The sequence below is a fragment of the Pithys albifrons genome, chromosome 4 (genome assembly GCF_047495875.1).
Source record: "Pithys albifrons albifrons isolate INPA30051 chromosome 4, PitAlb_v1, whole genome shotgun sequence".
Classification (NCBI taxonomy): Eukaryota; Metazoa; Chordata; class Aves; order Passeriformes; family Thamnophilidae; genus Pithys; species Pithys albifrons.
This window is the reverse complement of record NC_092461.1, coordinates 73,457,120-73,470,227: the sequence shown is the minus strand read 5'-3', so window position 1 is coordinate 73,470,227 and position 13,108 is coordinate 73,457,120.

Sequence of the window (13,108 nt, the reverse complement as noted above, 5' to 3'; positions counted from 1 at the left end):
AAATGGGCCGTGGCAGGAGACAGGATTAGTTCTTTCAAAGGAAGCCTGGGCTGTGAGTGACCTCTGCTTTCTGCAAAATACCCTGGAGGTGATGAAATGTTCCTTAGACAGTGTGAACTGGACCTGCAGAGGCAATACACAGGATATCACTTCGGTGCTGTTTCTGTTTGGATGAGAAGTCTGCTTGCTACTGTTCCTGTGAAGGAATGGGTTTACATGCAACTGAAAGAGAAAACACCTTCCATGGACACAGCTGCTTGCACTCAAAACTGCTAACGGGAGTCCAGTTCACAAGGTGAAAAGCATCAGCTGTCACAGTCTATAAAATCTGATTCTCTCAGGACACTACTTGCTAATGTAGACATAGCCACGTGTTACCTTCTCTCCCCCATTTTGAGGGCAACTTCAATCATCTGCTGGTGTCTGCACTGAAAGTACCAGAGCTGCTTCCTCAGTAATGGTAAGGGAAAGGGCTGACAACAGGGAAACAGAGAACATGTAATTTTGTTTACTGAGGCTGGGAAAGAAGTGAAAGGGTGGGAGGAAGAGAGGCTGATAAATTAAGTATGACAGTGCTGGCTCCCAAATTGGAAAGCCCTGACCACAGAATATAATCCCTTTTTCTTCTATGTCCTGTGCTAGACATGGCAAGGTAAAATCCAAACTTTCCAACTACTTGTAAATAGCCTGCTTAAATTTTTGCATTTAGTAATTCTGTTTAATTCAGAAAGGTATTTAACATTGCAGCTGACTTTTTCTCCTCCCTAAATGCCAGTTGGTAGGAGATTTCAAAATTTCATCTTTTGTTCCACTTTAAGATAAAATACTACAGGCAATACTACATGAAAAAACAATAGACAAATCTAGGAAGCTAAGCCAGCAGTTATGAGCTACTAACTTGCAAAGAAACATGAGTGGGGAAAAAAGCCACACCAATGAACAAAGCTGAACTTGGAAGGACAACACTGCAAGGAAAAAGCATCGGACTCAAATCTCAGATGAAGATGACAGAGCAATAGCCCGGGGCTAAGTAAAGAATAGGCAGGAGGGAAGGTCTTTGTGACTGCAGTGAGATGCTCAGAAGACACCACTACAGATAGGATCAGAGCTGGAGGCAAATATGAGGAATCAGGAATTGGGAAATCAAATACCAAAGAAAGTTTCAAAAGTTTTCCTACATGTTGATAACAAAAAATAAATTTCAGGCACTATTTTTTTACTGCTAATTTTCCATGAAAGAAATTATTTCATAAGTTTACCTTCTCTTCAAGTGCTAACCTGTAGAGATATCTGTACTTACATGGTTTATTTTTTAGCTGAATTCACAAGGATTTTCCCTGGATGAACTGTAGTTTTTCAAGGTACAAGCAGAAGATAGAAATTACACCATGATTTTATAAAACCAGCTTCATGGCAACACAAGCTTTCACCAAGGCACCATGTGTCTACTTCAGTTGAGCTTACCCAATTGCTTAGTTTTATGACTCACTCTAACAAAGGTTAAGACATTAAGGTTGTAGAAAGTTGCTCCAAATAATATAATTGTCAGAGATTACTTTCTCATATAGTAGTGTCTTTAGAATTAGGTAAATAGATCAAGGGTCATGATGTAAGTAACCCCAGTGACGTTAACATTCACATTTCAAGGCAACAAGCAGTGCTGCCTGCCATACGTGTGTGTATGCTCTAGTGTCCCCCTTTGGGGTGTAGGAAATACTTACCTCTTTCTGACTTGCATAAATGACAGGAAACTCATACAAGGAAATCCTCTTCAATCTTAGCATTTTCAACTAGGACAAGAGAACAAAGAGGACAGGCAGCTTCTTTATGTGCTCCTTTTAGGTCAATCAACTAACATCCCTTGTTGAGCTTCAACATGTATCCTCAATTGTAAAACCCAGACTCATGTGTGGGTGGGAAAATGCCCTGTGGCTCAGCAGCAGTGTTCATTACAGCAGGCTGAGGTTACACCAGAAGAGTGTACTCCAGAGCCTCTGCTTGGGAACCCCTGCTCTGTTTCTCATTCCCTTCAGTTACACCCTTCTACTTGTGCAGATTATCGGCGGGGGCAGGTTATTTGATGTATGCTCTGCCTTGATTGAAGAGACAGGGAGGCCACATTAAGGGCCCAGGAGGGAAAACTGTTACATGTTTTATCATGTTATGATGTTCCCAGCACTATTCTCTCAAGGTTGTGCTTGTATCCCTTCACTGGAGACTCTGTTATGTAAACATCATGGTTTCAGTAGCCCTTGCTGTTGTCAACAAAACTAATACAACCAAATGGCAGGCTGAGCTCAGCCTGCTAGAACTCATCTCATACTGCATTTCTCTGTCTTCCCCTGTGCCTGCCCCAGCAGTCAGCCCAAAGACATCCCCTCCGTGGGGAGTCCTGGGTGAGGAGCCCTGGTCCCCAAGTCCCCAGGCTGCCTCAGCAGTGGGTGCTGCAGGGACTCTACACTGACATTTGGAGCAGCTGCAGCAGCTCAGTGGTGACAGACAAGACTGGGACCATTTCTGGGGGAGAAACTGGAGAAGGCTCAAGTCTCAACAGAGCAGCTTTGTCATTGAGTGGACTGGGTAAGGGCCAATACTACCAGAGAACTAATAGACACAGAGGAGATGATGATTTTTTTAACTTCTTTGGGAAATCAGTCTAAAAACTCATGAATGAGCATCACTGTCAATACAGAGCTAACAAGCCCCTTTTAGTTTTGTGACTCTCCAGAGTAGTTTAACAATGCTCCACCCACTGAAAAATAAGTAAAGAAAGAACTGAAAAATATTGAAATTTTATGTCTGAGTACCAAGTATGAAGTATATGGGGAAATACATGTCCATCTTTGCCCTACTTGAAGCATGGTGCACTGTAGCTATGTCTTTCAAAACTCAGTAAAAAGAACACAGCATTTCTTATTTCCTGAGTATCTTATTCATATCATATAATGTTAATTGATTTGAGTTTGAAGGCCATGAAAGACTAAGTTAAATACTCTACAGTAATGTATTACATCACCACAGTTACAAAACACAATTATAGCTGAAGCTCATCAGACTACAGCCTGAATTCAGTTTGCAAAGTCCTGTTTTCAAATGAAATGCTTCCATTTAAATGAAAGACTTCCATTGCATGCTCAGAATTATTAACAATGATTAATAGCAAGAAAGAAAACTGTTTGGCCACTTCTTCTAGGATTATTGCATGAAAATTATTTCTGTCTTTCTTTAGAATGTTTATTTATTTTTAGAATATTTATTTATGTGGTGGAATACTTACATTTCCATTATGACCTTTTGCTCACTACCCAATACTGTAGCTAACTGTTGAACACTACTTTGGACCATTAGCACTCTCCTATTAATCTGGCAAAAAAATCTTACCTGCTGTTTTACTTTACTTTGCTTCTGCTTCAGATTTCCTTCTGTTTTCCCTCATTTTTCTTCAGTTTCTTTTGATAATTTTTATTGACATATTTGATTGCTATCTACTTCTAACAATTGTCTTTCTTTCCTTCCTTTTCCAGAAAGGAATTTTAATAAAACTGTTCATTTTAATATTTAAAATATTGTGTAACACTTATCTTGTAATGAAGTCTTCTGATACACACCCTAATTTTCATTAATATTGTCAAGTTTCTCATCTAAGATGTTCTCAGGTTTTTTTATTTCTTAACTAATTTTTTTTCCAGGAAACGAATCAGGCATATGTAGACGATTTATGTGTGTATTACAGTAAATGGAGACATATCTGTAAATGCCTACTCAGTCACAAACACGTGCACGTATAACAGATCTTGCTTGCATCTGTTCTCTGTGTAACCTCATTTGATGTAATTGGTTGTGAGTGCTGTTATCTTCAGGCCACCACAACCTTCCAGCCTTGTGATCATTCCAGCTCTTCCATCCACAGTCAGGTCTCTGTGTGTGCCATCTATTGAGTACTGGAAGATTATCTTCTGTAATTCCTAAAATCTCTGACACATTTTTACCAGTGTCTTCATGAGACTTCCATTCTCCATGTCAACAATGACAATGCCATTTCTACTTTCACGTATTATTGACAAGTACTTTTAGGCTTATTTTTTGGGGTTTTTAGTGCTTTGTTGTTTTTTAAAAAAGTATTTTATTTTTATCCTTCATGGTTTAATGTTTTCCATGTATTATTCATACTTATATTAAGTCAGACTTTAATAAGTGTGTGATTTACTGGAAAAAAAACCCCCTACAGATTCAGTCTTTTTGATATTTTTTGTTATCCTTGCACTTAATTATTTTACAGTGCGTAATGACCTTTTAGCACATTATATTTTTAATGCACTCCTATGCAAAAAAAAAAAAAAAGGTAAATTTGAGTATAATTTGGATGTAAATCTTAATAAAGTAACATCAAATGTAATGTAGCAGTAGACAAAACTAGAGTCAAGCCAGTGGCATGGTATGACTATTTTCCTCATGATTGATTGAATATCAAAGAAGACCAGTAACTGACAGGGGAAGTCCATCGATTTGGTTCTGACTGACAAGATTTCACATCCTGGAACATATTTTGTTGTAGTCTCTATAACAATCTGTGCTGCTATGATTTTTGTGGGTTTTACCTAAGATGAGATGTAATTCTTCTCAGATCTGTTTTTATTATTCATCAGTGGGGTAGCATAGGAGTAAATAGTAAGTACAGGAAATATTGCTGTCCTTCTGTTGTCATTACATATTTGATTTGGCAAGTTAATAATATGACTGTAGAAGCTGTTTATTTGAGATAATAATCACTGCAAAGTTTGGGCCCAGAAAATGCTGATAACTCCTCCAAAACCATAACTGTGATGGAAATTTCCAAGAAAATCACTTGGCCGGGAGATTACTTAGTTTTACTGCAGGCCAGATGCAAACTGAAAGACACAGAATGTGTTGATGCTTTCATCTTGGAGGTGCCAAATCTACTGCATTTCCCATTTTATTTCTTACTCAAAAGTAGGTCATACTTGACTTTGCTTCTGTAAAAATATCAAACTGCAGAAAATACACTGGATACTGAAAAGTATATTCATAATCTGCCAGATATTAGGTTTTTTATGATTCCATATTCAAATTTCCTCAATAATAAGGAAAAAATAATATTATCATAAAAATACACTGCCCAAAAGATATTGACAACTATTCTAATCATACTTAATAAAGCAGATGCAACTTTGACCAAATGAGAAATACCTAGGCATATCCCAATTCACTTATATGCATGACTAAATCTATCATGCATTTTCCAGTACTTGCAGACATAAGTGGGAACACTATATTTATTCTTCAGGTGTTCAGATACATGTGGAGACACCTAGAAGGAATCTGCTTTCCTTTTTATTCATCACAGGTGAAAATAACCAACAGTTGCTTTGTTAGATTGCTTTTGACAGTGGCATTAAGGTCACTGTGAGATGTTTCAACTCCTTCCAGGATTTTCTCTTGGCTTCAGCAGTCATTTACACTGCAGGCAGAGAAGCTCCATGCACAGGGATGCTTGATGTGAGAGAATATGACAAGAAAAATCACAGCTTTGTTTCCACAGCTTAGCACTCCTTGGGCACCTTAACTTCCACTAAAATTAACTTATATTTCTGTCCACTGACAAGAACATGTCTCATGTCTTCCATTGCCCCACACTGTTATTTGCCACAGACATCCCCATCACAGCTATCATCAGTGTACTGGGAGAAGAAATAACAGGCTAAAAACAGGTCTTCCATAATCTACAAATCAAGGTCTTCCATAATCTACAAATAGAGAGAGTAAATTTCTTCCAAATATCGGTTGTCATTGTTTATAAATTTTAGCCCTTAAGTCTTTCCCTATTTCCTTTTGACAGTCTATCATGCTGGCACAATGAATGTAGGCCATACCTGTCCAGGCCTGAGAAAATACCGTTTCCAGTGGTAATGGAAATTTGTTTTAAAAGGTAATCATTGACTGAATTATCAGCTTCAAGATAACCTACCACTGCCTACAACTATTTTAAGTGCCTTTTCACTTACATCTCTGTGCTCAACAGGCACGCGCCTTGGTAGGTAAAACAGCATCACCCTCAGCTTTCTATCTTCTCCTGAAAAGCAGTAGTATTTTGTAAGTGGCGTTATGGGGAGTCACAACAAATACTGATTGATCTGATTGATCATGGTGTTCTTTAGGCTTTAAAAAAAATCCAAGGTTACCCCTACTTCCTGGATATATTTCATGACCTCTGTTCCCTGCCTTAGCACCCCTGCACCCAAGGCAGTAAAACACTGGTGACCAAAGGGGTCCCTCCCTCTCTCCCTCTTTCCCTCCCTCCCTCTGCCGCTTTCCCCGGGAAGGAGGGGGATGCTACTTGAGGCTGCAGCCCTGGCCTCGAGGTGGGATGGGACAGGCAGAGGTGCTGTGGGGTTCCCTCTCTGTGCTGGGACGGTGGTGGCCAGTGCCCAGGAAATACCTAGAAATACACCTAGATTAATCTCAGCTCAATCTGCTGAAGGGTAAAATATGCCAGAAAATCAGTTTTGGCATAGCTGCTTTAGGATAAAAGTCAGTTATTCTGGATCACTTAAAAAGTCAATGCATAAAACCAGCTGTTCTAGAGTGAGTGTGTACTTCTGGTTCAAATTCCAAGTGAGTATTTCTAGTAGTTGTCTTCATCACAAATTTAATGTGATCCATTACAGAAGTGTTGCCCTAATCTGGATTAGGATGCAAGCACAGCATAAAGATGTCATCTAGAATCAGCACACAGCAATGAATACAGGAGCAAAATTAAAGAAAAAATGAAAAGCATCTGCTAGTGCCTCCCTTCAGAAGTGTGGCACTTGGCACAGGTATCCTGCTACTGATAAGAGCAGGCACAAGTATCACTTAAGCTAGTCTTCAGGAATAATTCTGGGGAAAAAATGTAAAAAGAAAAAAGTGTAAAGGCTTCCTTGCATGTTTTTGAGTCCCTTCTTTGTTTCCAGGATCACTTTTTGGCCTCAGAGCTCATAGTCAGCTTTGCAGTGTTCATTCTCAATAGTGATCCAGCTGAGCAGTTGCACCTTTTCTCCATTTCACCTGGCAGAGCTTGTTTTACTATTTATTCCAGGCCACAGATTATGGAAAATTATGTGCTTCTGAGCTGAGATGTACACATATATGTATGTCTAAAAATGCAACTGTTAGAGCATCCTCAGTATCTTCAAGAACTAATATTTAACTTCTGTTCCATTTGAGAAGTGTTAGGCAGCCTCTGACTTAAGGCTCATGGCAGTTCTCTGGAGGCTAAACTGAAGTGAAAATAAGTAGGACTTTAGCAGTGTTCAGAGTCAATATCCTGAGATGCCTATGTTTTATTTAATCTACCTCTACTGTGTAAAGTTTTGTTTGTTTATTTGTTTTTTACCTGTTTAGGTACGGCCAGAGTAAATAAAGCAGAGTGATACATTGGGTTAAGGGTGGAGGGGTTTTTGTTGTTGAACCTGAAATGTGAAATTTTCAAATTGTTTTTACAGTCAAGTGAACAAATCACTAACAGCAAAAGACGATTTTAATGCATGAGTGCAGTTGTTCTTCACCAGTCATTCTATCCTTTATATCAACTCTTTTTCCCACTACTGACAGTTTTAGAGGGAACGTGAACAAACTGGGAAAGGGTAATGTGATTGTATACTCTGTAACAATAAAAAGGGAGAGCTCTCAGACAGCATATGTGAACCTTGTGCAGGGTTATTTATAGACGATTTATCTCTTCTTCGGGGAAACAAAGAAACCTTTTCAACCCTGTCTAAATTAGAGGCATGATCGAAGTTAAAACCTGCCTGAGGGCAAACCGCGTATAACAATTCAGAGTTTATCCTTGGACAGGGAGCGTCTTGGGTTTGGGCTGTACTCTCTTGACAGACTGTGTAATCATTTATACTCCTGTGAAGTAACTGCAAAATACCACCTTTTGTCTGACTTAGGCTTTGATTGTATTTTCTATGGCTCCATGGAGTTATAGATAAAGAAAGCTTCCAAAGAAGAGATTGCATCCGAAATTCTCCTGTAAATCGATCACAAGCTGTTAAGTTAGTTAGAAATGTTGTTGCGGAGCATTCGGGCAAGCTTGGCAAGTTGTCTTACAGTGGTTTGAGAAGGTTTTGCCTCATCCTCCAACTCCCCTCTCTGCCACATGCGGATTTGCACCCAAATGCCAAACTTAGTAGAAGCGTCTCTCAGACACATGGTGTGACTCTTGCGGATGGTCCTGTTCAAGGGCAGGAGCTGGACTCGATGATCCTGGTGGGTCCTTTCCAACTCGGCATATTCTATGATCTGAAAGAAAAGCCCGTAGTACCTTCTACTGGACTGGAGAGTTGGGAGAGGAGGCAGAAGTGGATAACCTTCTATGGAGGGGCAGCACAGGAGGATGCAAGTGGCAACATCCTAAATGGGCACAGCATTAACCACCAGTGTTTGGGCCAGTCATTTATGGATCCAGGTGCCTCTCTTCCGCTTCTGGAAGCGACTGCATTTAAATCTCCAGGAAGAACTGGCAAAACGGAGGGTGTTCCAGCTTATTACCTGTTTCAGTGCAAAGTCAGCACGTTAAGTGAAATTTTGCGTTCACGCAGCAGGGGTTAGAGACACCAGTTTTCTCCTGACATTTCTGCAGCAGGGATGTGAGACATAGCAGAGGGCACACATGCACATTTATCAGAGAGGTGCAAGGACTTTTATCACCTTCTTGTCCTTATGCACCTGCTGTCTGCACACTCACCTAGGCTAAGCAATGTGCTCACTGCTCGCAGTCTGGTTCAACAGCTTCGTCTGGCTCCTTCAAAGCCAGAGGGACTGTGAGTCGGTGTGCATCCTTTCTTTTGTCCTTCCATGCAGCCCCTGGCTGTCATTTTACCCTTCGGATCCCTATCTCAACATGATGAGGAGCCTTAACCTAATGCAAAGAAAAGCCCTCTCCTGTCCCATTAGCACCAGAACTTTGCAATGCTGCTCAATGAAGGGCAGCAATGTTTAAGTCTCTGCAAAAAACTTCACCAAAGCTTATCTGCCATACCTGACAAATTTGACAAAAGCTGACAAAAAGCTTTCAAAAGCAGCTTCAGCGACCATTAATCTAGTATGCTTTTACTACTAAAATCAGAGAAGTCGGTAAGACACTCCCCCAAGCCAGATTCCGAGATGGCTAGATCAGAGAACCACTTATCACACAACAGCCTAACACCTCCCCTGCAACTGCTGCCTAAACCCCTCAAGTGTAATTCTCCAGCCCCTGACTTCATCACGTGTTGGAGAAATTCATTCATCTTAACAACGTGGATGGTTCACAGAATCACAGAATATCCTGAGCTGGAGGGGACACGCAAGGATCATGGAGTCCAACTCCTGACTCTGCACAGCACAAGCCCAAAGTGATTGTTCCTCATAGGAGCAGCATGGAATAATCTTCTATTCATCAACTCAGGGAGACTTTCTAGTAAACTGTAGATATGCATATTTGGACATTGTACAGCATAAACAATACAAAAAATGAAATAATCTTTGCTGTGATGACAAGTTTTGAAATCATGGACTGCAGGCTTTGTCTAATCCATGGTGGTTGGGTCCCTTACTTCTGCTCCAAGCCAGTCCTCACAGTCACGTGCGTTTTGGTGCTACCAGGAGGCTCCGCTTGGCTGTTTTCAGTGCTCTGCTTGCTGCAAGCAAGGCTGTAGGAGCAGCAGGCACAATTTAAATTTTCTCCTAAGAACAAATATCCTGCAGTGTTACACCGGGGATGTCATGTGGTGCAAAATTTTTATTCTTTTTTGTATTCCCTGCCTTATTTGAAGCCTGTTTTGAAGCATTTAGTTTGGGGTTTTTCTATGTACATATTCTGTCATGTATTTCTGGAAGTTTAAAGACTAATGTGTGGACATGCACTTACTGCTGTGCTTGTCTTCCTTCTGAAGGGATTCCAGCCAGAGATATTGCCAAGAATATGCAGAGCACATACCAAAATGGCCCAGAATGCAAAACACAGGTTTACAGCCTTGAACGCTAACTACTAAATAATTCCAGAGATGTATCCATGCATGAGAGCTAACACTATTAAAACCCCTTTTTAATGGCAGGTATAAACAAAAATTCCACCAGCATGATGGCGGAAGAATAAATTTTCGTGATTTATCAAGTTCGCATCTAAATGAGCTCTAAAACACTCTGACAGTACCATTGCAAATATTAAGCTCAAACCTAAACTTATGGGACTTAAATCTTCTTGACTCCCTACACTGGTTTTAGCTACAGAAAGGACAGAAAATACCTCATGATTGTGCTTCATCAGATTTGTTATATGGAGGTCCTGAGTTAAAGGAAATCAGATAGCCAATAGGAGCAGCAATATCATATCCAAATCTTATCCTTAATGAATCTATAAAAAAGTTTTACTGAAGACTTCACTGAGGTCAGAATTGGATCCTCATGCTGGAATATTTTTTGGTTTTAACAAAGTTAGTCTAGATTTTCACAGTAAAAACAGGGCAAGATGTGAACTGCAAGGGGTTCTGCCCCAAAAGTAAAAATGTTTCCCTTTTGTCCCCCAAATTTAATTATAAAATATTAAGAGCCAGTGTAAAGGACAAATAAAATCACTACAAACTAGTAATTGTTTCACTCAAATTGACTTTACTCTCATAAGCTGAATGTTGTTGTTATGTTCGGTATTAGTGCAATACCAAACCAGTAATAAAATGCTTGAGGAACTGAGCCAGTAGCAAAGGATATTCTTCCCTAGGTACAGCCACAATGTTGTAATAAGGCTTTGAACTAGAAAATACTCAGTGATGTATTAGCATGATAGTGTCATGGTGTTAAATGCAACAAGCTGCTACTTCTCATTGCTTAGGTATGTCTGAGTGAAATGAGAGCTAATTTAGGAACTTGTGAAAAATACATAGAAAAATATGGACCTATGCAAGATCTTGGAGATGCTGTAACAAGGTAGAGCTGTAATGTTGCTGACCTTGTAAAAGCACTTTTGAGTTTGTTATCCCAAAACAGTAAAGTCTGTGCTGGTTTAAAGGTAAACTGGCAGGAGAAATGAACCTGACTCAAGAGAGATTACAAGTCAGAGTTACATTTTACTGAAAAGATTACAATAAATACAATAATACAGAGAAAAAATTGGTTTGAACCCACAAAACCCAGATGTATAAAGTCCCCATGGTATTGACTATTCAATTTCCTAAGTTACATATTATTCAGATTGCTTGCTCAGCAAGCAATTACTAGCAGTTACTATTCTGACACTCATAAAAACTTGAAAATTTATCCACACATATTTGAAAACTGACCTGAAAATATTGTCTCTACCATGCAACAAGACAATGCTCTGTACTGAAAAATAAATAGAAATCCTCTGCACAGAGCTGTCTGTACTTAATGAGGGCTCCTGAGAATTGGTAGTTTGGTCATGTACGCTCCAAGCATATCACAGCAATTAAATGATGCTTTTAGAAAATGCCTGTAGTGGTAGTGTTCAGTATTTTCATCTGTTCTTCTCTAAGGTCATGGTTACATTAAGATTGTTTTTCTGGATCAATATCCTGACATGTTGGCACAGTCATATGCAGTGCTCACAGCACCCATTAGCAAGGCTGACCTTTTGCCAGCATAGCATACATCAGGTGCATGTCATACACTCATGCTGCATTTTGGCATGGAAAAAGATTCTTACAATATCTGGCCAAAATATCTAAATGCTTCTTTTATGGTTTGTAGTACCAAAAACATACCAGCTACATCTGCAACCAGTAACAACATACTACATCTTATTCCCAAATCCTCCTGCCCTTATCGCCAGTGCGAAGTCAATAAGGGCAAGCAATGGACCTTTGCCTCATGCACCACAGATCAGAAGGAAGAGCGGTGGTAATGTACATAAGTATATTCTTTTACTGAATTTGCATGTTAAATTGGTTAATTCTAGCAACCATTGCTGATAGGATATAATAGATAAGGAGAAAATATAATTGGTTTTGACAGCAAAGGAGAAACATATCTACATTTATTTCCTCTGCCCATGTCTCACAGCCAAGAGTGTATGCACAGAGTATTTAAAATGTTAGCACTCCTATCATTGTGAGTGCTGGCCAGACCACTAAAAATATGTAGAAAGCCTTATGATGGATACAACGAACAGCTACTTACAGCCGAGACAATAACCATTATAAGGTTTGGTGATTTGCCTGATTTTGAGTCCCACATGTGCTATTTCTACCACCCTAACACACATTTGTGTGTAGTATTTGCTGTGTATTCTTGTCTGGGTTTTGAGGTTATAATTTAAGGACTGTTTATGTGGTCTTATATAGGAATCTGTCATGGTAGGGGAGGGTTAATTTCTTTTTTCCTAAGTTGTGATAACTTCACGTAAATGGCTTCATTTTGAAGGTCCTTGAAGGCTGCAAGGTCTTACTGTGACTTTGGCTGTACATCTGAGGTCCATAAGGTGCAGACTGAGATCTCAACAAGCAACTTGTCGATAATTTACTTCTCTGATGATTATTTACCATGGCATTTTAGACTCTGACTCTCACAGAAGAGATGTCTTAGAGAGGTTATAGCCTGAAGGACCCATAGACAAATCAATCAACACTCCCATTTCCCACAGTGGGTGGGATGAGGGGAACGTGCTCTGTTCCCTTATACATTGCAGGGTAGTTTTCACCACTTTAACTGTGACCATATTAGTAAGTTATCATGGAGACACAATGCCAACTAAATTGAAGGAATCACTCACTCAAAGTGTATAGAGTTTTCACCTTTATCTGAGTTCATGCTTTAAGGTATAACAGTCTGCCAAATACTGTATTTTTCAGATTAGACTCTGTATTTACTTTGGTCAACTTCAAAATAATTGCCAATAATTTTAATCTCACCTATCAGTCTATAAACTCCTATTTTTTCTCACAGAGCAAATTCATAAATAGCTGTATTGTGAAGGTGGAGGGCAGTATTATGACTTAAAACTTAGAAATCTATTAAATCCAAAACTCTATTCAGACTGCAATATACAAGATGCACAATCATGAGACATATGAGAAATGTGCATTATACAATCTGTTGCACATTTCTTTGA